Here is a 25,083-nt window from a genome sequence, read left to right as displayed (position 1 = left end):
ATGGGTTCTATGACTTCTCCTACTAAATCGAGTAACGTTTCTATGGAACCGACAGGATTTTCTTTTGGGATACGACAATCTCATTTCCGATCCACTAATCCTTCTTTACTGCATCCCTCACTCCCACACATTGACGAGTTCACACGGAAATTGCGTCGCTATGAAACACTATGGGTTCTCTGACTTCTCCTTCTAAATCGAGTAACGTTTCTATGGAAACGACAGGATTTTCTTTTGGGATACGACAATCACATTTCCGATCCACTCATCCTTCTTTACTGCATCCCTCACTCCCACACATTGACGGATTCACACGGAAATTGGGTCGCTATGAAATACTATGGGTTCTATGACTTCTCCTTCTAAATCGAGTAACGTTTCTATGGAAACGACAGGATTTTCTTTTGGGATACGACAGTCTCATTTCCGATCCACTAATCCTTCTTTACTGCATACCTCACTCCCACACACTGACGAATTCACACGGTAATTGAGTCGCTATGAAATACTATGTGTTCTAAGACATTTCCTTCTAAATCGAGTAACGTTTCTATGGAAACGACAGGATTTTCTTTTGGGATACGACAATGTCATTTCCGATCCACTAATCCTTCTTTACTGCATCCCTCAGTCCCACTCATTGACGAATTTACACGGAAATGGCGTCGCTATGAAATACTATGTGTTCTAAGACATTTCCTTCAAAATCGAGTAACTTTTCTATGGAAACGACAGGATTTTCTTTTGGGATACGACAATCACATTTCCGATCCAATAATCCTTCTTTACTGCATCCCTCACTCCCACACATTGACTAATTCACACGGAAATTGCGTCGCTATGAAATACGAGTACTATGTGTTCTGAGGCATTTCATTCTAAATCGAGTAACGTTTCTATGGAAAAGACAGGAGTTTCTTTTGGGATACGACAATCACATTTCCGATCCACTAATCCTTCTTTACTGCATCCCTCACTCCCACACATTGACGAATTCACACGGAAATTGCGTCGCTATGAGTTACTATGGGTTCTATGACTTCTCCTTCTAAATCAAGTAACGTTTCTATGGAAACGTTAGGTGTTTTTTTTGGGATACGACAATCTCATTTCCGATCCACTAATCCTTCTTTACTGCATCCCTCACTCCCAAACATTGACAAATTCACACGGAAATTGCGTCGCTATGAAATACTATGTGTTCTAAGACATTTCCTTCTAAATCGAGTAACGTTTCTATGGAAACGACAGGATTTTCTTTTGGGATACGACAATCTCATTTTCGATCCACTAATCCTTCTTTACTACATCCCTCACTCCCACTCATTGACGAATTCACACGGAAATTCCGTCGCTATGAAATACTAGTACTATGTGTTCTAAGACATTTCCTTCTAAATCGAGTAACGTTTCTATGGAAACGACAGGATTTATCTTTTGGGATACGACAATCTCATTTCCGATCCACTAATCCTTCTTTACTGGATCCCTCACTCCCACACATTGACGAATTCACACGGAAATTGCGTCGCTATGAAATACTAGTACTATGTGTTCTAAGACATTTCCTTCTAAATCGAGTAACGTTTCTATGGAAACGACAGGATTTATCTTTTGGGATACGACAATGTCATTTCCGATCCACTAATCCTTCTTTACTGGATCCCTCACTCCCACACATTGACGAATTCACACGGAAATTGCGTCGCTATGAAATACGAGTACTATGTGTTCTAAGACATTTCCTTCTAAATCGAGTAACGTTTCTTCGGAAACGACAGGATTTTCTTTTGGGATACGACAATCTCATTTCCGATCCTCTAATCCTTCTTTACTACATCCCTCACTCCCACACATTGACGAATTCACACGGAAATTGCGTCGCTATGAAATACGAGTAACATGTGTTCTAAGACATTTCCTTCTAAATCGAGTAACGTTTCTATGGAAACGACAGGATTTTCTTTTGGGATACGACAATGTCATTTCCGATCCACTAATCCTTCTTTACTGCATCCCTCAGTCCCACTCATTGACGAATTTACACGGAAATGGCGTCGCTATGAAATACTATGTGTTCTAAGACATTTCCTTCTACATCGAGTAACGTTTCTATGGAAACGACAGGATTTTCTTTTGGGATACGACAATCACATTTCCGATCCACTAATCCTTCTTTACAGCATCCCTCACTCCCACACATTGAAGAATTCACACGGAAATTCCGTCGCTATGAACTACTATGGGTTCTATGACTTCTCCTTCTAAATCGAGTAACGTTTCTATGGAAACGACAGGATTTTCTTTTGGGATACGACAATCTCATTTCCGATCCACTAATCCTTCTTTACTGCATCCCACACTCCCACTCATTGACGAATTCACACGGAAATTGCGTCGCTATGAAATACTATGTGTTCTAAGACGATTCCTTCTAAATCGTGTAATGTTTCTATGGAAGCGACAGGATTTTCTTTTGGGATACGACAATCACATTTCCGATCCACTAATCCTTCTTCACTGCATCCCTCACTCCCACACATTGTCGAATTCACACGGAAATTGCGTCGCTATGAAATACTATGTGTTCTAAGACATTTCCTTGTAAATGGAGTAACGATTCTATGGAAACGACAGGATTTTCTTTTGGGATACGACAATCACATTTCCGATCCACTAATCCTTCTTTACTGCATCCCTCACTCCCACACATTGACGAGTTCACACGGAAATTGCGTCGCTATGAAATACTATGGGTTCTATGACTTCTCCTTCTAAATCGAGTAACGTTTCTATGGAAACGACAGGATTTTCTTTTGGGCTACGACAATCTCATTTCCGATCCACTAATCCTTCTTTACTGCATCCCTCACTACCACACATTGACGAATTCACACGGAAATTGCGTCGCTGTGAAAGACTATGGGTTCTCTGACTTCTCCTTCTAAATCGAGTAACGTTTCTATGGAAACGACAGGATTTTCTTTTGGGATACGACAATCACATTTCCGATCCACTAATCCTTCTTTACTGCATCCCTCACAACCACACATTGACGGATTCACACGGAAATTGGGTCGCTATGAAATACTGTGGGTTCTATGACTTCTCCTTCTAAATCGAGTAACGTTTCTATGGAAACGACAGGATTTTCTTTTGGGATACGACAGTCTCATTTCCGATCCACTAGCCCTTCTTTACTGCATCCCTCACTCCCACTCATTGACGAATTTACACGGAAATTGCGTCGCTATGAAATACTATGTGTTCTAAGACATTTCCTTCTAAATCGAGTAACTTTTCTATGGAAACGACAGGATTTTCTTTTGGGATACGACAATCACATTTCCGATCCACTAATCCTTCTTTACTGCATCCCTCACTCCCACACATTGACGAGTTCACACGGAAATTGCGTCGCTATGAAATACTATGTGTTCTATGACTTCTCCTACTAAATCGAGTAACTTTTCTATGGAAACGACAGAATTTTCTTTTGGGATACGACAATCTCATTTCCGATCCACTAATCCCTCTTTACTGCATCCCTCACTCCCACACATTGACGAATTCACACGGAAATTGCGTCGCTATGAAATACTATGGGTTCTATGACTTCCCCTCCTAAATCGAGTAACGTTTCTATGGAAACGACAGGATTTTCTCTTGGGATACGACATTCTCATTTCCGATCCACTAATCCTTCTTTACTGCATCCCTCACTCCCACTCATTGACGAATTCACACGGAAATTGCGTCGCTATGATATACTATGTGTTCTAAGACATTTCCATCTAAATTGAGTAACGTTTCTATAGAAACGACAGGATTTTCTTTTGGGTTACGACAATCTCCTTTCCGATCCACTAATCCTTCTTTACTGCATCCCTCCTTCTAAATCGACTAACGTTTTTATGGAAACGACAGGGTTTTCTTTTGGGATACGACAATCTCATTTCCGATCCACTAATCCTTCTTTACTGCATCCCTCACTCCCACACATTGACGATTTCACACGGAAATTGCGTCGCTATGAAATACTATGTGTTCTAAGACATTTCCTTGTAAAAGGAGTAACGATTCTATGGAAACGACAGGATTTGCTTTTAGGATACGACAATCTCATTTCCGATCCCCTAATCCTTCTTTACTGGATCCCTTACTCCCACTCATTGACGAATTCACACGGAAATTGCGTGGCTATGAAATACTATGGGTTCTATGATATTTCCTTCTAAATCGAGTACGTTTCTATGGAAACGACAGGATTTTCTTTTGGGATACGACAATCTCATTTCCGATCCACTAATCCTTCTTTACTGCATCCCTCACTCCCACTCATTGACGAATTCACACGGAAATTGCGTCGATATGAAATTCTACGGGTTCTATGACTTCTCCTTCTAAATCGAGTAACGTTTCTATGGAAACGACAGGATTTTCTTTTGGGATACGACATCCACATTTCCGATCCACTAATCCTTCTTTACTGCATCCCTCACTCCCACACATTGACGGATTCACACAGAAATTGGGTCGCTATGAAATACTATGGGTTCTATGACTTCTCCTTCTAAATCGACTAACGTTTCTATGGAAACGACAGGAATTTCTCTTGGGATACGACAGTCTCATTTCCGATCCACTAATCCTTCTTTACTGCATCCCTCACTCCCACACACTGACGAATTCACACGGAAGTTGCGTTGCTATGAAATACTATGGGTTCTATGACTTCTCCTTCTAAATCGAGTAACGTTTCTATGGAAACGACAGGATTTTCTTTTGGGATACGACAATCTCATTTCCGATCCACTAATCCTTCTTTACTGCATCGCTCACTCCCACACATTGACGAATTCACACGGAAATTGCGTCGCTATGAAATACGAGTACTATATGTTCTTAGACATTTCCTTCTAAATCGAATATTGTTTCTATGGAATCGACTGGCTTTTCTTTTGGGATACGACAATCACATTTCCGATCCACTAATCCTTCTTTACTGCATCCCTCACTCCCACACATTGACGAATACACATGGAAATTGCGTCGCTATGAATTACTATGGTTTCTATGACTTCTCCTTCTAAATCAAGTAACATTTCTATGGAAACGACAGGACTTTTTTTTGGGATACGACAATCTCATTTCCGATCCACTAATCCTTCTTTACTGCATCCCTCACTCCCAAACATTGACGAATTCACACGGAAATTGCGTCGCTATGAAATACTATGTGTTCTAAGACATTTCCTTCTAAATCGAGTAACGTTTCTATGGAAACGACAGGTTTTTCTTTTGGGATACGACAATCTCATTTCCGATCCACTAATCCTTCTTTACTGCATCCCTCACTCCCACACATTGACGAATTCACACGGAAATTGCGTCGCTATGAAATACTATGTGTTCTAAGACATTTCCTTCTAAACCAAGTAACGTTTCTATGGAAACGACAGGATTTTCTTTTGGGATACGACAATCACATTTCCGATCCACTAATCCTTCTTTACTGCATCCCTCACTCCCACACATTGACGAATTCACACGGAAATTGCGTCGCCATGAAATACGACTACTATGTGTTCTAAGACATTTCCTTCTAAATCGAGTAACGTTTCTATGGAAACGACAGGATTTTCTTTTGAGATACGACAATCACATTTCCGATCCACTAATCCTTCTTTACTGCATCCCTCACTCCCAAACATTGACGAATTCACACGGAAATTGCGTCGCTATGAAATACGAGTACTATGTGTTCTAAGACATTTCCTTCTAAACTGACTAACGTTTCTATGGAAACGACAGGATTTTCTTTTGGGATACGACGATCTCATTTCCGATCCACTAATCCTTCTTTACTGCATCCCTCACTCCCACACATTGACGAATTCACACGGAAATTGCGTCGCTATGAAATACGAGTACTATGTGTTCTAAGACATTTCCTTCTAAATCGAGTAACGTTTCTATGGAAACGACAGGATTTTCTTTTGGGATACGACAATCTCATTTCCGATCCACTAATCCTTCTTTACTGCATCCCTCACTCCCAAACATTGACGAATTCACACGGAAATTCCGTCGCTATGAAATACGAGTACTATGTGTTCTAACACATTTCCTTCTAAATCGAGTAACGTTTCTGTGGAAACGACAGGATTTTCTTTTGGGATACGACAATCTCATTTCCGATCCACTAATCCTTCTTTACTGCATCCCTCACTCCCACACATTGACGAATTCACACGGAAATTGCGTCGCAATGGAATGCTATGTGTTCTAAGACATTTCCTTCTAAATCGAGTAACGTTTCTATTTAAAAGACAGGATTTTCTTTTGGGATACGACAATCTCATTTCCGATCCACTAATCCTTCTTTACTGCATCCCTCACTCGCAAACATTGACGAATTCACACGGGGAATTGCGTCGCTATGAATTACTATGGGTTCTATGACTTCACCTTCTAAATCAAGTAAAGTTTCTATGGAAACTACAGGATTTCTTTTTGGGATACGACAATCTCATTTTTGATCCACTAATCCTTCTTTGCTGCATCCCTCGCTCCCAAACACTGACGAATTCACACGGAAATTGCGTCGCTATGATATACTATGTGTTCTAAGACATTTCCATCTAAATTGAGTAACGTTTCTATAGAAACGACAGGATTTTCTTTTGGGTTACGACAATCTCCTTTCCGATCCACTAATCCTTCTTTACTGCATCCCTCCTTCTAAATCGACTAACGTTTTTATGGAAACGACAGGGTTTTCTTTTGGGATACGACAATCTCATTTCCGATCCACTAATCCTTCTTTACTGCATCCTTCACTCTCACACATTGACGATTTCACACGGAAATTGCGTCGCTATGAAATACTATGTGTTCTAAGACATTTCCTTGTAAAAGGAGTAACGATTCTATGGAAACGACAGGATTTGCTTTTAGGATACGACAATCTCATTTCCGATCCCCTAATCCTTCTTTACTGGATCCCTTACTCCCACTCATTGACGAATTCACACGGAAATTGCGTGGCTATGAAATACTATGGGTTCTATGATATTTCCTTCTAAATCGAGTACGTTTCTATGGAAACGACAGGATTTTCTTTTGGGATACGACAATCTCATTTCCGATCCACTAATCCTTCTTTACTGCATCCCTCACTCCCACTCATTGACGAATTCACACGGAAATTGCGTCGATATGAAATTCTACGGGTTCTATGACTTCTCCTTCTAAATCGAGTAACGTTTCTATGGAAACGACAGGATTTTCTTTTGGGATACGACATCCACATTTCCGATCCACTAATCCTTCTTTACTGCATCCCTCACTCCCACACATTGACGGATTCACACAGAAATTGGGTCGCTATGAAATACTATGGGTTCTATGACTTCTCCTTCTAAATCGACTAACGTTTCTATGGAAACGACAGGAATTTCTCTTGGGATACGACAGTCTCATTTCCGATCCACTAATCCTTCTTTACTGCATCCCTCACTCCCACACACTGACGAATTCACACGGAAGTTGCGTTGCTATGAAATACTATGGGTTCTATGACTTCTCCTTCTAAATCGAGTAACGTTTCTATGGAAACGACAGGATTTTCTTTTGGGATACGACAATCTCATTTCCGATCCACTAATCCTTCTTTACTGCATCGCTCACTCCCACACATTGACGAATTCACACGGAAATTGCGTCGCTATGAAATACGAGTACTATATGTTCTTAGACATTTCCTTCTAAATCGAATATTGTTTCTATGGAATCGACTGGCTTTTCTTTTGGGATACGACAATCACATTTCCGATCCACTAATCCTTCTTTACTGCATCCCTCACTCCCACACATTGACGAATACACACGGAAATTGCGTCGCTATGAATTACTATGGTTTCTATGACTTCTCCTTCTAAATCAAGTAACATTTCTATGGAAACGACAGGACTTTTTTTTGGGATACGACAATCTCATTTCCGATCCACTAATCCTTCTTTACTGGATCCCTCACTCCCAAACATTGACGAATTCACACGGAAATTGCGTCGCTATGAAATACTATGTGTTCTAAGACATTTCCTTCTAAATCGAGTAACGTTTCTATGGAAACGACAGGTTTTTCTTTTGGGATACGACAATCTCATTTCCGATCCACTAATCCTTCTTTACTGCATCCCTCACTCCCACACATTGACGAATTCACACGGAAATTGCGTCGCTATGAAATACTATGTGTTCTAAGACATTTCCTTCTAAACCAAGTGACGTTTCTATGGAAACGACAGGATTTTCTTTTGGGATACGACAATCACATTTCCGATCCACTAATCCTTCTTTACTGCATCCCTCACTCCCACACATTGACGAATTCACACGGAAATTGCGTCGCCATGAAATACGACTACTATGTGTTCTAAGACATTTCCTTCTAAATCGAGTAACGTTTCTATGGAAACGACAGGATTTTCTTTTGGGATACGACAATCACATTTCCGATCCACTAATCCTTCTTTACTGCATCCCTCACTCCCAAACATTGACGAATTCACACGGAAATTGCGTCGCTATGAAATACGAGTACTATGTGTTCTAAGACATTTCCTTCTAAACTGACTAACGTTTCTATGGAAACGACAGGATTTTCTTTTGGGATACGACGATCTCATTTCCGATCCACTAATCCTTCTTTACTGCATCCCTCACTCCCACACATTGACGAATTCACACGGAAATTGCGTCGCTATGAAATACGAGTACTATGTGTTCTAAGACATTTCCTTCTAAATCGAGTAACGTTTCTATGGAAACGACAGGATTTTCTTTTGGGATACGACAATCTCATTTCCGATCCACTAATCCTTCTTTACTGCATCCCTCACTCCCAAACATTGACGAATTCACACGGAAATTCCGTCGCTATGAAATACGAGTACTATGTGTTCTAACACATTTTCTTCTAAATCGAGTAACGTTTCTGTGGAAACGACAGGATTTTCTTTTGGGATACGACAATCTCATTTCCGATCCACTAATCCTTCTTTACTGCATCCCTCACTCCCACACATTGACGAATTCGCACGGAAATTGCGTCGCAATGGAATGCTATGTGTTCTAAGACATTTCCTTCTAAATCGAGTAACGTTTCTATTTAAAAGACAGGATTTTCTTTTGGGATACGACAATCTCATTTCCGATCCACTAATCCTTCTTTACTGCATCCCTCACTCGCAAACATTGACGAATTCACACGGGGAATTGCGTCGCTATGAATTACTATGGGTTCTATGACTTCTCCTTCTAAATCGAGTAGCGTTTCTATGGAAACGACAGGATTTTCTTTTGGGATACGACAATCACATTTCCGATCCACTAATCCTTTTTTACTGCATCCCTCACTCCAACACACTGACGAATTCACACGGAAATTGCGTCGCTATGAATTACTATGGGTTCTATGACTTCACCTTCTAAATCAAGTAAAGTTTCTATGGAAACTACAGGATTTCTTTTTGGGATACGACAATCTCATTTTTGATCCACTAATCCTTCTTTGCTGCATCCCTCGCTCCCAAACATTGACGAATTCACACGGAAATTGCGTCGCTATGAAATACTATGTGTTCTAAGACGATTCCTTCTAAATCGTGTAATGTTTCTATGGAAGCGACAGGATTTTCTTTTGGGATACGACAATCACATTTCCGATCCACTAATCCTTCTTCACTGCATCCCTCACTCCCACACATTGTCGAATTCACACGGAAATTGCGTCGCTATGAAATACTATGTGTTCTAAGACATTTCCTTGTAAATGGAGTAACGATTCTATGGAAACGACAGGATTTTCTTTTGGGATACGACAATCACATTTCCGATCCACTAATCCTTCTTTACTGCATCCCTCACTCCCACACATTGACGAGTTCACACGGAAATTGCGTCGCTATGAAATACTATGGGTTCTATGACTTCTCCTTCTAAATCGAGTAACGTTTGTATGGAAACGACAGGATTTTCTTTTGGGCTACGACAATCTCATTTCCGATCCACTAATCCTTCTTTACTGCATCCCTCACTACCACACATTGACGAATTCACACGGAAATTGCGTCGCTGTGAAAGACTATGGGTTCTCTGACTTCTCCTTCTAAATCGAGTAACGTTTCTATGGAAACGACAGGATTTTCTTTTGGGATACGACAATCACATTTCCGATCCACTAATCCTTCTTTACTGCATCCCTCACAACCACACATTGACGGATTCACACGGAAATTGGGTCGCTATGAAATACTGTGGGTTCTATGACTTCTCCTTCTAAATCGAGTAACGTTTCTATGGAAACGACAGGATTTTCTTTTGGGATACGACAGTCTCATTTCCGATCCACTAGCCCTTCTTTACTGCATCCCTCACTCCCACACACTGACGAATTCACACGGAAATTGAGTCGCTATGAAATACTATGTGTTCTAAGACATTTCCTTCTAAATCGAGTAACGTTTCTATGGAAACGACAGGATTTTCTTTTGGGATACGACAATCTCATTTCCGATCCACTAATCCTTCTTTACTGCATCCCTCACTCCCACTCATTGACGAATTTACACGGAAATTGCGTCGCTATGAAATACTATGTGTTCTAAGACATTTCCTTCTAAATCGAGTAACTTTTCTATGGAAACGACAGGATTTTCTTTTGGGATACGACAATCACATTTCCGATCCACTAATCCTTCTTTACTGCATCCCTCACTCCCACACATTGACGAATTCACACGGAAATTGCATCGCTATGAAATACTATGGGTTCTATGACTTCTCCTCCTAAATCGAGTAACGTTTCTATGGAAACGACAGGATTTTCTCTTGGGATACGACATTCTCATTTCCGATCCACTAATCCTTCTTTACTGCATCCCTCACTCCCACTCATTGTCGAATTCACACGGAAATTGCGTCGCTATGATATACTATGTGTTCTAAGACATTTCCATCTAAATTGAGTAACGTTTCTATAGAAACGACAGGATTTTCTTTTGGGTTACGACAATCTCCTTTCCGATCCACTAATCCTTCTTTACTGCATCCCTCCTTCTAAATCGACTAACGTTTTTATGGAAACGACAGGGTTTTCTTTTGGGATACGACAATCTCATTTCCGATCCACTAATCCTTCTTTACTGCATCCCTCACTCCCACACATTGACGATTTCACACGGAAATTGCGTCGCTATGAAATACTATGTGTTCTAAGACATTTCCTTGTAAAAGGAGTAACGATTCTATGGAAACGACAGGATTTTCTTTTGGGATACGACATCCACATTTCCGATCCACTAATCCTTCTTTACTGCATCCCTCACTCCCACACATTGACGGATTCACACAGAAATTGGGTCGCTATGAAATACTATGGGTTCTATGACTTCTCCTTCTAAATCGACTAACGTTTCTATGGAAACGACAGGAATTTCTCTTGGGATACGACAGTCTCATTTCCGATCCACTAATCCTTCTTTACTGCATCCCTCACTCCCACACACTGACGAATTCACACGGAAGTTGCGTTGCTATGAAATACTATGGGTTCTATGACTTCTCCTTCTAAATCGAGTAACGTTTCTATGGAAACGACAGGATTTTCTTTTGGGATACGACAATCTCATTTCCGATCCACTAATCCTTCTTTACTGCATCGCTCACTCCCACACATTGACGAATTCACACGGAAATTGCGTCGCTATGAAATACGAGTACTATATGTTCTTAGACATTTCCTTCTAAATCGAATATTGTTTCTATGGAATCGACTGGCTTTTCTTTTGGGATACGACAGTCACATTTCCGATCCACTAATCCTTCTTTACTGCATCCCTCACTCCCACACATTGACGAATACACACGGAAATTGCGTCGCTATGAATTACTATGGTTTCTATGACTTCTCCTTCTAAATCAAGTAACATTTCTATGGAAACGACAGGACTTTTTTTTGGGATACGACAATCTCATTTCCGATCCACTAATCCTTCTTTACTGCATCCCTCACTCCCAAACATTGACGAATTCACACGGAAATTGCGTCGCTATGAAATACTATGTGTTCTAAGACATTTCCTTCTAAATCGAGTAACGTTTCTATGGAAACGACAGGTTTTTCTTTTGGGATACGACAATCTCATTTCCGATCCACTAATCCTTCTTTACTGCATCCCTCACTCCCACACATTGACGAATTCACACGGAAATTGCGTCGCTATGAAATACTATGTGTTCTAAGACATTTCCTTCTAAACCAAGTAACGTTTCTATGGAAACGACAGGATTTTCTTTTGGGATACGACAATCACATTTCCGATCCACTAATCCTTCTTTACTGCATCCCTCACTCCCACACATTTACGAATTCACACGGAAATTGCGTCGCCATGAAATACGACTACTATGTGTTCTAAGACATTTCCTTCTAAATCGAGTAACGTTTCTATGGAAACGACAGGATTTTCTTTTGGGATACGACAATCACATTTCCGATCCACTAATCCTTCTTTACTGCATCCCTCACTCCCAAACATTGACGAATTCACACGGAAATTGCGTCGCTATGAAATACGAGTACTATGTGTTCTAAGACATTTCCTTCTAAACTGACTAACGTTTCTATGGAAACGACAGGATTTTCTTTTGGGATACGACGATCTCATTTCCGATCCACTAATCCTTCTTTACTGCATCCCTCACTCCCACACATTGACGAATTCACACGGAAATTGCGTCGCTATGAAATACGAGTACTATGTGTTCTAAGACATTTCCTTCTAAATCGAGTAACGTTTCTATGGAAACGACAGGATTTTCTTTTGGGATACGACAATCTCATTTCCGATCCACTAATCCTTCTTTACTGCATCCCTCACTCCCAAACATTGACGAATTCACACGGAAATTCCGTCGCTATGAAATACGAGTACTATGTGTTCTAACACATTTCCTTCTAAATCGAGTAACGTTTCTGTGGAAACGACAGGATTTTCTTTTGGGATACGACAATCTCATTTCCGATCCACTAATCCTTCTTTACTGCATCCCTCACTCCCACACATTGACGAATTCACACGGAAATTGCGTCGCAATGAAATACGAGTACTATGTGTTCTAAGACATTTCCTTCTAAATCGAGTAACGTTTCAATGGAAACGACAGGATTTTCTTTTGGGATACGACAATCTCATTTCCGATCCACTAATCCTTCTTTACTGCATCCCTCACTCGCAAACATTGACGAATTCACACGGGGAATTGCGTCGCTATGAATTACTATGGGTTCTATGACTTCACCTTCTAAATCAAGTAAAGTTTCTATGGAAACTACAGGATTTCTTTTTGGGATACGACAATCTCATTTTTGATCCACTAATCCTTCTTTGCTGCATCCCTCGCTCCCAAACATTGACGAATTCACACGGAAATTGCGTCGCTATGATATACTATGTGTTCTAAGACATTTCCATCTAAATTGAGTAACGTTTCTATAGAAACGACAGGATTTTCTTTTGGGTTACGACAATCTCCTTTCCGATCCACTAATCCTTCTTTACTGCATCCCTCCTTCTAAATCGACTAACGTTTTTATGGAAACGACAGGGTTTTCTTTTGGGATACGACAATCTCATTTCCGATCCACTAATCCTTCTTTACTGCATCCCTCACTCCCACACATTGACGATTTCACACGGAAATTGCGTCGCTATGAAATACTATGTGTTCTAAGACATTTCCTTGTAAAAGGAGTAACGATTCTATGGAAACGACAGGATTTGCTTTTAGGATACGACAATCTCATTTCCGATCCCCTAATCCTTCTTTACTGGATCCCTTACTCCCACTCATTGACGAATTCACACGGAAATTGCGTGGCTATGAAATACTATGGGTTCTATGATATTTCCTTCTAAATCGAGTACGTTTCTATGGAAACGACAGGATTTTCTTTTGGGATACGAAAATCTCATTTCCGATCCACTAATCCTTCTTTACTGCATCCCTCACTCCCACTCATTGACGAATTCACACGGAAATTGCGTCGATATGAAATTCTACGGGTTCTATGACTTCTCCTTCTAAATCGAGTAACGTTTCTATGGAAACGACAGGATTTTCTTTTGGGATACGACATCCACATTTCCGATCCACTAATCCTTCTTTACTGCATCCCTCACTCCCACACATTGACGGATTCACACAGAAATTGGGTCGCTATGAAATACTATGGGTTCTATGACTTCTCCTTCTAAATCGACTAACGTTTCTATGGAAACGACAGGAATTTCTCTTGGGATACGACAGTCTCATTTCCGATCCACTAATCCTTCTTTACTGCATCCCTCACTCCCACACACTGACGAATTCACACGGAAGTTGCGTTGCAATGAAATACTATGGGTTCTATGACTTCTCCTTCTAAATCGAGTAACGTTTCTATGGAAACGACAGGATTTTCTTTTGGGATACGACAATCTCATTTCCGATCCACTAATCCTTCTTTACTGCATCGCTCACTCCCACACATTGACGAATTCACACGGAAATTGCGTCGCTATGAAATACGAGTACTATATGTTCTTAGACATTTCCTTCTAAATCGAATATTGTTTCTATGGAATCGACTGGCTTTTCTTTTGGGATACGACAATCACATTTCCGATCCACTAATCCTTCTTTACTGCATCCCTCACTCCCACACATTGACGAATACACACGGAAATTGCGTCGCTATGAATTACTATGGTTTCTATGACTTCTCCTTCTAAATCAAGTAACATTTCTATGGAAACGACAGGACTTTTTTTTGGGATACGACAATCTCATTTCCGATCCACTAATCCTTCTTTACTGGATCCCTCACTCCCAAACATTGACGAATTCACACGGAAATTGCGTCGCTATGAAATACTATGTGTTCTAAGACATTTCCTTCTAAATCGAGTAACGTTTCTATGGAAACGACAGGTTTTTCTTTTGGGATACGACAATCTCATTTCCGATCCACTAATCCTTCTTTACTGCATCCCTCACTCCCACACATTGACGAATTCACACGGAAATTGCGTCGCTATGAAATACTATGTGTTCTAAGACATTTCCTTCTAAACCAAGTGACGTTTCTATGGAAACGACAGGATTTTCTTTTGGGATACGACAATCACATTTCCGATCCACTAATCCTTCTTTACTGCATCCCTCACTCCCACACATTGACGAATTCACACGGAAATTGCGTCGCCATGAAATACGACTACTATGTGTTCTAAGACATTTCCTTCTAAATCGAGTAACGTTTCTATGGAAACGACAGGATTTTCTTTTGGGATACGACAATCACATTTCCGATCCACTAATCCTTCTTTACTGCATCCCTCACTCCCAAACATTGACGAATTCACACGGAAATTGCGTCGCTATGAAATACGAGTACTATGTGTTCTAAGACATTTCCTTCTAAACTGACTAACGTTTCTATGGAAACGACAGGATTTTCTTTTGGGATACGACGATCTCATTTCCGATCCACTAATCCTTCTTTACTGCATCCCTCACTCCCACACATTGACGAATTCACACGGAAATTGCGTCGCTATGAAATACGAGTACTATGTGTTCTAAGACATTTCCTTCTAAATCGAGTAACGTTTCTATGGAAACGACAGGATTTTCTTTTGGGATACGACAATCTCATTTCCGATCCACTAATCCTTCTTTACTGCATCCCTCACTCCCACACATTGACGAATTCACACGGAAATTGCGTCGCAATGGAATGCTATGTGTTCTAAGACATTTCCTTCTAAATCGAGTAACGTTTCTATTTAAAAGACAGGATTTTCTTTTGGGATACGACAATCTCATTTCCGATCCACTAATCCTTCTTTACTGCATCCCTCACTCCCACTCATTGACGAATTCACACGGAAATTGCGTCGATATGAAATTCTACGGGTTCTATGACTTCTCCTTCTAAATCGAGTAACGTTTCTATGGAAACGACAGGATTTTCTTTTGGGATACGACATCCACATTTCCGATCCACTAATCCTTCTTTACTGCATCCCTCACTCCCACACATTGACGGATTCACACAGAAATTGGGTCGCTATGAAATACTATGGGTTCTATGACTTCTCCTTCTAAATCGACTAACGTTTCTATGGAAACGACAGGAATTTCTCTTGGGATACGACAGTCTCATTTCCGATCCACTAATCCTTCTTTACTGCATCCCTCACTCCCACACACTGACGAATTCACACGGAAGTTGCGTTGCTATGAAATACTATGGGTTCTATGACTTCTCCTTCTAAATCGAGTAACGTTTCTATGGAAACGACAGGATTTTCTTTTGGGATACGACAATCTCATTTCCGATCCACTAATCCTTCTTTACTGCATCGCTCACTCCCACACATTGACGAATTCACACGGAAATTGCGTCGCTATGAAATACGAGTACTATATGTTCTTAGACATTTCCTTCTAAATCGAATATTGTTTCTATGGAATCGACTGGCTTTTCTTTTGGGATACGACAATCACATTTCCGATCCACTAATCCTTCTTTACTGCATCCCTCACTCCCACACATTGACGAATACACACGGAAAATGCGTCGCTATGAATTACTATGGTTTCTATGACTTCTCCTTCTAAATCAAGTAACATTTCTATGGAAACGACAGGACTTTTTTTTGGGATACGACAATCTCATTTCCGATCCACTAATCCTTCTTTACTGCATCCCTCACTCCCAAACATTGACGAATTCACACGGAAATTGCGTCGCTATGAAATACTATGTGTTCTAAGACATTTCTTTCTAAATCGAGTAACGTTTCTATGGAAACGACAGGTTTTTCTTTTGGGATACGACAATCTCATTTCCGATCCACTAATCCTTCTTTACTGCATCCCTCACTCCCACACATTGACGAATTCACACGGATATTGCGTCGCTATGAAATACTATGTGTTCTAAGACATTTCCTTCTAAACCAAGTAACGTTTCTATGGAAACGACAGGATTTTCTTTTGGGATACGACAATCACATTTCCGATCCACTAATCCTTCTTTACTGCATCCCTCACTCCCACACATTGACGAATTCACACGGAAATTGCGTCGCCATGAAATACGACTACTATGTGATCTAAGACATTTCCTTCTAAATCGAGTAACGTTTCTATGGAAACGACAGGATTTTCTTTTGGGATACGACAATCACATTTCCGATCCACTAATCCTTCTTTACTGCATCCCTCACTCCCAAACATTGACGAATTCACACGGAAATTGCGTCGCTATGAAATACGAGTACTATGTGTTCTAAGACATTTCCTTCTAAACTGACTAACGTTTCTATGGAAACGACAGGATTTTCTTTTGGGATACGACGATCTCATTTCCGATCCACTAATCCTTCTTTACTGCATCCCTCACTCCCACACATTGACGAATTCACACGGAAATTGCGTCGCTATGAAATACGAGTACTATGTGTTCTAAGACATTTCCTTCTAAATCGAGTAACGTTTCTATGGAAACGACAGGATTTTCTTTTGGGATACGACAATCACATTTCCGATCCACTAATCCTTCTTTACTGCATCCCTCACTCCCAAACATTGACGAATTCACACGGAAATTGCGTCGCTATGAAATACGAGTACTATGTGTTCTAAGACATTTCCTTCTAAACTGACTAACGTTTCTATGGAAACGACAGGATTTTCTTTTGGGATACGACGATCTCATTTCCGATCCACTAATCCTTCTTTACTGCATCCCTCACTCCCACACATTGACGAATTCACACGGAAATTGCGTCGCTATGAAATACGAGTACTATGTGTTCTAAGACATTTCCTTCTAAATCGAGTAACGTTTCTATGGAAACGACAGGATTTTCTTTTGGGATACGACAATCTCATTTCCGATCCACTAATCCTTCTTTACTGCATCCCTCACTCCCACACATTGACGAATTCACACGGAAATTGCGTCGCAATGGAATGCTATGTGTTCTAAGACATTTCCTTCTAAATCGAGTAACGTTTCTATTTAAAAGACAGGATTTTCTTTTGGGATACGACAATCTCATTTCCGATCCACTAATCCTTCTTTACTGCATCCCTCACTCCCACTCATTGACGAATTCACACGGAAATTGCGTCGATATGAAATTCTACGGGTTCTATGACTTCTCCTTCTAAATCGAGTAACGTTTCTATGGAAACGACAGGATTTTCTTTTGGGATACGACATCCACATTTCCGATCCACTAATCCTTCTTTACTGCATCCCTCACTCCCACACATTGACGGATTCACACAGAAATTGGGTCGCTATGAAATACTATGGGTTCTATGACTTCTCCTTCTAAATCGACTAACGTTTCTATGGAAACGACAGGAATTTCTCTTGGGATACGACAGTCTCATTTCCGATCCACTAATCCTTCTTTACTGCATCCCTCACTCCCACACACTGACGAATTCACACGGAAGTTGCGTTGCTATGAAATACTATGGGTTCTATGACTTCTCCTTCTAAATCGAGTAACGTTTCTATGGAAACGACAGGATTTTCTTTTGGGATACGACAATCTCATTTCCGATCCACTAATCCTTCTTTACTGCATCGCTCACTCCCACACATTGACGAATTCACACGGAAATTGCGTCGCTATGAAATACGAGTACTATATGTTCTTAGACATTTCCTTCTAAATCGAATATTGTTTCTATGGAATCGACTGGCTTTTCTTTTGGGATACGACAATCACATTTCCGATCCACTAATCCTTCTTTACTGCATCCCTCACTCCCACACATTGACGAATACACACGGAAAATGCGTCGCTATGAATTACTATGGTTTCTATGACTTCTCCTTCTAAATCAAGTAACATTTCTATGGAAACGACAGGACTTTTTTTTGGGATACGACAATCTCATTTCCGATCCACTAATCCTTCTTTACTGCATCCCTCACTCCCAAACATTGACGAATTCACACGGAAATTGCGTCGCTATGAAATACTATGTGTTCTAAGACATTTCTTTCTAAATCGAGTAACGTTTCTATGGAAACGACAGGTTTTTCTTTTGGGATACGACAATCTCATTTCCGATCCACTAATCCTTCTTTACTGCATCCCTCACTCCCACACATTGACGAATTCACACGGATATTGCGTCGCTATGAAATACTATGTGTTCTAAGACATTTCCTTCTAAACCAAGTAACGTTTCTATGGAAACGACAGGATTTTCTTTTGGGATACGACAATCACATTTCCGATCCACTAATCCTTCTTTACTGCATCCCTCACTCCCACACATTGACGAATTCACACGGAAATTGCGTCGCCATGAAATACGACTACTATGTGATCTAAGACATTTCCTTCTAAATCGAGTAACGTTTCTATGGAAACGACAGGATTTTCTTTTGGGATACGACAATCACATTTCCGATCCACTAATCCTTCTTTACTGCATCCCTCACTCCCAAACATTGACGAATTCACACGGAAATTGCGTCGCTATGAAATACGAGTACTATGTGTTCTAAGACATTTCCTTCTAAACTGACTAACGTTTCTATGGAAACGACAGGATTTTCTTTTGGGATACGACGATCTCATTTCCGATCCACTAATCCTTCTTTACTGCATCCCTCACTCCCACACATTGACGAATTCACACGGAAATTGCGTCGCTATGAAATACGAGTACTATGTGTTCTAAGACATTTCCTTCTAAATCGAGTAACGTTTCTATGGAAACGACAGGATTTTCTTTTGGGATACGACAATCTCATTTCCGATCCACTAATCCTTCTTTACTGCATCCCTCACTCCCAAACATTGACGAATTCACACGGAAATTCCGTCGCTATGAAATACGAGTACTATGTGTTCTAACACATTTCCTTCTAAATCGAGTAACGTTTCTGTGGAAACGACAGGATTTTCTTTTGGGATACGACAATCTCATTTCCGATCCACTAATCCTTCTTTACTGCATCCCTCACTCCCACACATTGACGAATTCACACGGAAATTGCGTCGCAATGGAATGCTATGTGTTCTAAGACATTTCCTTCTAAATCGAGTAACGTTTCTATTTAAAAGACAGGATTTTCTTTTGGGATACGACAATCTCATTTCCGATCCACTAATCCTTCTTTACTGCATCCCTCACTCGCAAACATTGACGAATTCACACGGGGAATTGCGTCGCTATGAATTACTGTGGGTTCTATGACTTCACCTTCTAAATCAAGTAAAGTTTCTATGGAAACTACAGGATTTCTTTTTGGGATACGACAATCTCATTTTTGATCCACTAATCCTTCTTTGCTGCATCCCTCGCTCCCAAACATTGACGAATTCACACGGAAATTGCGTCGCTATGATATACTATGTGTTCTAAGACATTTCCATCTAAATTGAGTAACGTTTCTATAGAAACGACAGGATTTTCTTTTGGGTTACGACAATCTCCTTTCCGATCCACTAATCCTTCTTTACTGCATCCCTCCTTCTAAATCGACTAACGTTTTTATGGAAACGACAGGGTTTTCTTTTGGGATACGACAATCTCATTTCCGATCCACTAATCCTTCTTTACTGCATCCCTCACTCCCACACATTGACGATTTCACACGGAAATTGCGTCGCTATGAAATACTATGTGTTCTAAGACATTTCCTTGTAAAAGGAGTAACGATTCTATGGAAACGGCAGGATTTGCTTTTAGGATACGACAATCTCATTTCCGATCCCCTAATCCTTCTTTACTGGATCCCTTACTCCCACTCATTGACGAATTCACACGGAAATTGCGTGGCTATGAAATACTATGGGTTCTATGATATTTCCTTCTAAATCGAGTACGTTTCTATGGAAACGACAGGATTTTCTTTTGGGATACGACAATCTCATTTCCGATCCACTAATCCTTCTTTACTGAATCCCTCACTCCCACTCATTGACGAATTCACACGGAAATTGCGTCGATATGAAATTCTACGGGTTCTATGACTTCTCCTTCTAAATCGAGTAACGTTTCTATGGAAACGACAGGATTTTCTTTTGGGATACGACATCCACATTTCCGATCCACTAATCCTTCTTTACTGCATCCCTCACTCCCACACATTGACGGATTCACACAGAAATTGGGTCGCTATGAAATACTATGGGTTCTATGACTTCTCCTTCTAAATCGACTAACGTTTCTATGGAAACGACAGGAATTTCTCTTGGGATACGACAGTCTCATTTCCGATCCACTAATCCTTCTTTACTGCATCCCTCACTCCCACACACTGACGAATTCACACGGAAGTTGCGTTGCTATGAAATACTATGGGTTCTATGACTTCTCCTTCTAAATCGAGTAACGTTTCTATGGAAACGACAGGATTTTCTTTTGGGATACGACAATCTCATTTCCGATCCACTAATCCTTCTTTACTGCATCGCTCACTCCCACACATTGACGAATTCACACGGAAATTGCGTCGCTATGAAATACGAGTACTATATGTTCTTAGACATTTCCTTCTAAATCGAATATTGTTTCTATGGAATCGACTGGCTTTTCTTTTGGGATACGACAATCACATTTCCGATCCACTAATCCTTCTTTACTGCATCCCTCACTCCCACACATTGACGAATACACACGGAAATTGCGTCGCTATGAATTACTATGGTTTCTATGACTTCTCCTTCTAAATCAAGTAACATTTCTATGGAAACGACAGGACTTTTTTTTGGGATACGACAATCTCATTTCCGATCCACTAATCCTTCTTTACTGGATCCCTCACTCCCAAACATTGACGAATTCACACGGAAATTGCGTCGCTATGAAATACTATGTGTTCTAAGACATTTCCTTCTAAATCGAGTAACGTTTCTATGGAAACGACAGGTTTTTCTTTTGGGATACGACAATCTCATTTCCGATCCACTAATCCTTCTTTACTGCATCCCTCTCTCCCACACATTGACGAATTCACACGGAAATTGCGTCGCTATGAAATACTATGTGTTCTAAGACATTTCCTTCTAAACCAAGTAACGTTTCTATGGAAACGACAGGATTTTCTTTTGGGATACGACAATCACATTTCCGATCCACTAATCCTTCTTTACTGCATCCCTCACTCCCACACATTGACGAATTCACACGGAAATTGCGTCGCCATGAAATACGACTACTATGTGTTCTAAGACATTTCCTTCTAAATCGAGTAACGTTTCTATGGAAACGACAGGATTTTCTTTTGGGATACAACAATCACATTTCCGATCCACTAATCCTTCTTTACTGCATCCCTCACTCCCAAACATTGACGAATGCACACGGAAATTGCGTCGCTATGAAATACGAGTACTATGTGTTCTAAGACATTTCCTTCTAAACTGACTAACGTTTCTATGGAAACGACAGGATTTTCTTTTGGGATACGACGATCTCATTTCCGATCCACTAATCCTTCTTTACTGCATCCCTCACTCCCACACATTGACGAATTCACACGGAAATTGCGTCGCTATGAAATACGAGTACTATGTGTTCTAAGACATTTCCTTCTAAATCGAGTAACGTTTCTATGGAAACGACAGGATTTTCTTTTGGGATACGACAATCTCATTTCCGATCCACTAATCCTTCTTTACTGCATCCCTCACTCCCAAACATTGACGAATTCACACGGAAATTCCGTCGCTATGAAATACGAGTACTATGTGTTCTAACACATTTCCTTCTAAATCGAGTAACGTTTCTGTGGAAACGACAGGATTTTCTTTTGGGATACGACAATCTCATTTCCGATCCACTAATCCTTCTTTACTGCATCCCTCACTCCCACACATTGACGAATTCACACGGAAATTGCGTCGCAATGGAATGCTATGTGTTCTAAGACATTTCCTTCTAAATCGAGTAACGTTTCTATTTAAAAGACAGGATTTTCTTTTGGGATACGACAATCTCATTTCCGATCCACTAATCCTTCTTTACTGCATCCCTCACTCGCAAACATTGACGAATTCACACGGGGAATTGCGTCGCTATGAATTACTATGGGTTCTATGACTTCTCCTTCTAAATCGAGTAGCGTTTCTATGGAAACGACAGGATTTTCTTTTGGGATACGACAATCACATTTCCGATCCACTAATCCTTTTTTACTGCATCCCTCACTCCAACACACTGACGAATTCACACGGAAATTGCGTCGCTATGAATTACTATGGGTTCTATGACTTCACCTTCTAAATCAAGTAAAGTTTCTATGGAAACTACAGGATTTCTTTTTGGGATACGACAATCTCATTTTTGATCCACTAATCCTTCTTTGCTGCATCCCTCGCTCCCAAACATTGACGAATTCACACGGAAATTGCGTCGCTATGAAATACTATGTGTTCTAATACATTTCCTTCTAAATCGAGTAACGTTTCTATGGAAATGACAGGATTTTCTTTTGGGATACGACAATCTCATTTCCGATCCACTAATCCTTCTTTACTGCATCCCTCACTCCCACACATTGACGAATTCACACGGAAATTCCGTCGGTATGAAATACGAGTACTATGTGGTCTAAGACATTTCCTTCTAAATCGAGTAACGTTTCTATGGAAACGACAGGATTTTCTTTTGGGATACGACAATCTCATTTCCGATCCACTAATCCTTCTTTACTGCATCCCTCACTCCCACACATTGACGAATTCACACGGAAATTGCGTCGCTATGAAATAAGAGTACTATGTGTTCTAAGACATTTCCTTCTAAATCGAGTAACGTTTCTATGGAAACGACAGGATTTTCTTTTGGGATACGACAATCTCATTTCCGATCCACTAAACCTTCTTTACTGCATCCCTCACTCCCACACATTGACGAATTCACATGGAAATTGCGTCGCTATGAAATACGAGTACTATGTGTTCTAAGACATTTCCTTCTAAATCGAGTAACGTTTCTGTGGAAACCACAGGATTTTCTTTTGGGATACGACAATCTCATTTCCGATCCACTAATCCTTCTTTACTGCATCCCTCACTCCCACACATTGACGAATTCACACGGATATTGCGTCGCTATGGAATGCTATGTGTTCTAAGACATTTCCTTCTATATCGAGTAACGTTTCTATTTAAAAGACAGGATTTTCTTTTGGGATACGACAATCTCATTTCCGATCCACTAATCCTTCTTTACTGAATCCCTCACTCCCACACATTGACGAATTCACACGGAAATTTCGTCGCTATGAAATTCGAGTACTATGTGTTCTAAGACATTTCCTTCTAAATCGAGTAACGTTTCTATGAAAACGACAGGATTTTCTTTTGGGATACGACAATCACATTTCCGATCCACTAATCCTTCTTTACTGCATCCCTGACTCCCACACATTGAGGAATTCACACGGAAATTGCGTCGCAATTAAATACGAGTACTATGTGTTCTAAGACATTTCCTTCTAAATCGAGTAACGTTTCTATGGAAACGACAGGACTTTCTTTTGGGATACGACAATCACATTTCCGATCCACTAATCCTTCTTTACTGCATCCCTTACTCCCAAACATTGACGAATTCACTCGGGGAATTGCGTCGCTATGAATTACTATGGGTTCTATGACTTCTCCTTCTAAATCGAGTAACGTTTCTATGGAAACGACAGGATTTTCTTTTGGGATACGACAATCACATTTCCGATCCACTAATCCTTCTTTACTGCATCCGTCACTCCCACACATTGACGAATTCACACGGAAATTGCGTCGCTATGAATTACTATGGGTTCTATGATTTCACCTTCTAAATCAAGTAACGTTTCTATGGAAACTACAGGATTTATTTTTGGGATACGACAATCTCATTTTTGATCCACTAATCCTTCTTTGCTGCATCCCCCGCTCCCAAACATTGACGAATTCACACGGAAATTGCGTCGCTATG

This window comes from Schistocerca serialis, chromosome 6 (assembly GCF_023864345.2).
Source record: "Schistocerca serialis cubense isolate TAMUIC-IGC-003099 chromosome 6, iqSchSeri2.2, whole genome shotgun sequence".
Lineage (NCBI taxonomy): Eukaryota > Metazoa > Arthropoda > Insecta > Orthoptera > Acrididae > Schistocerca > Schistocerca serialis.
This window is presented reverse-complemented; position numbering follows the sequence as displayed.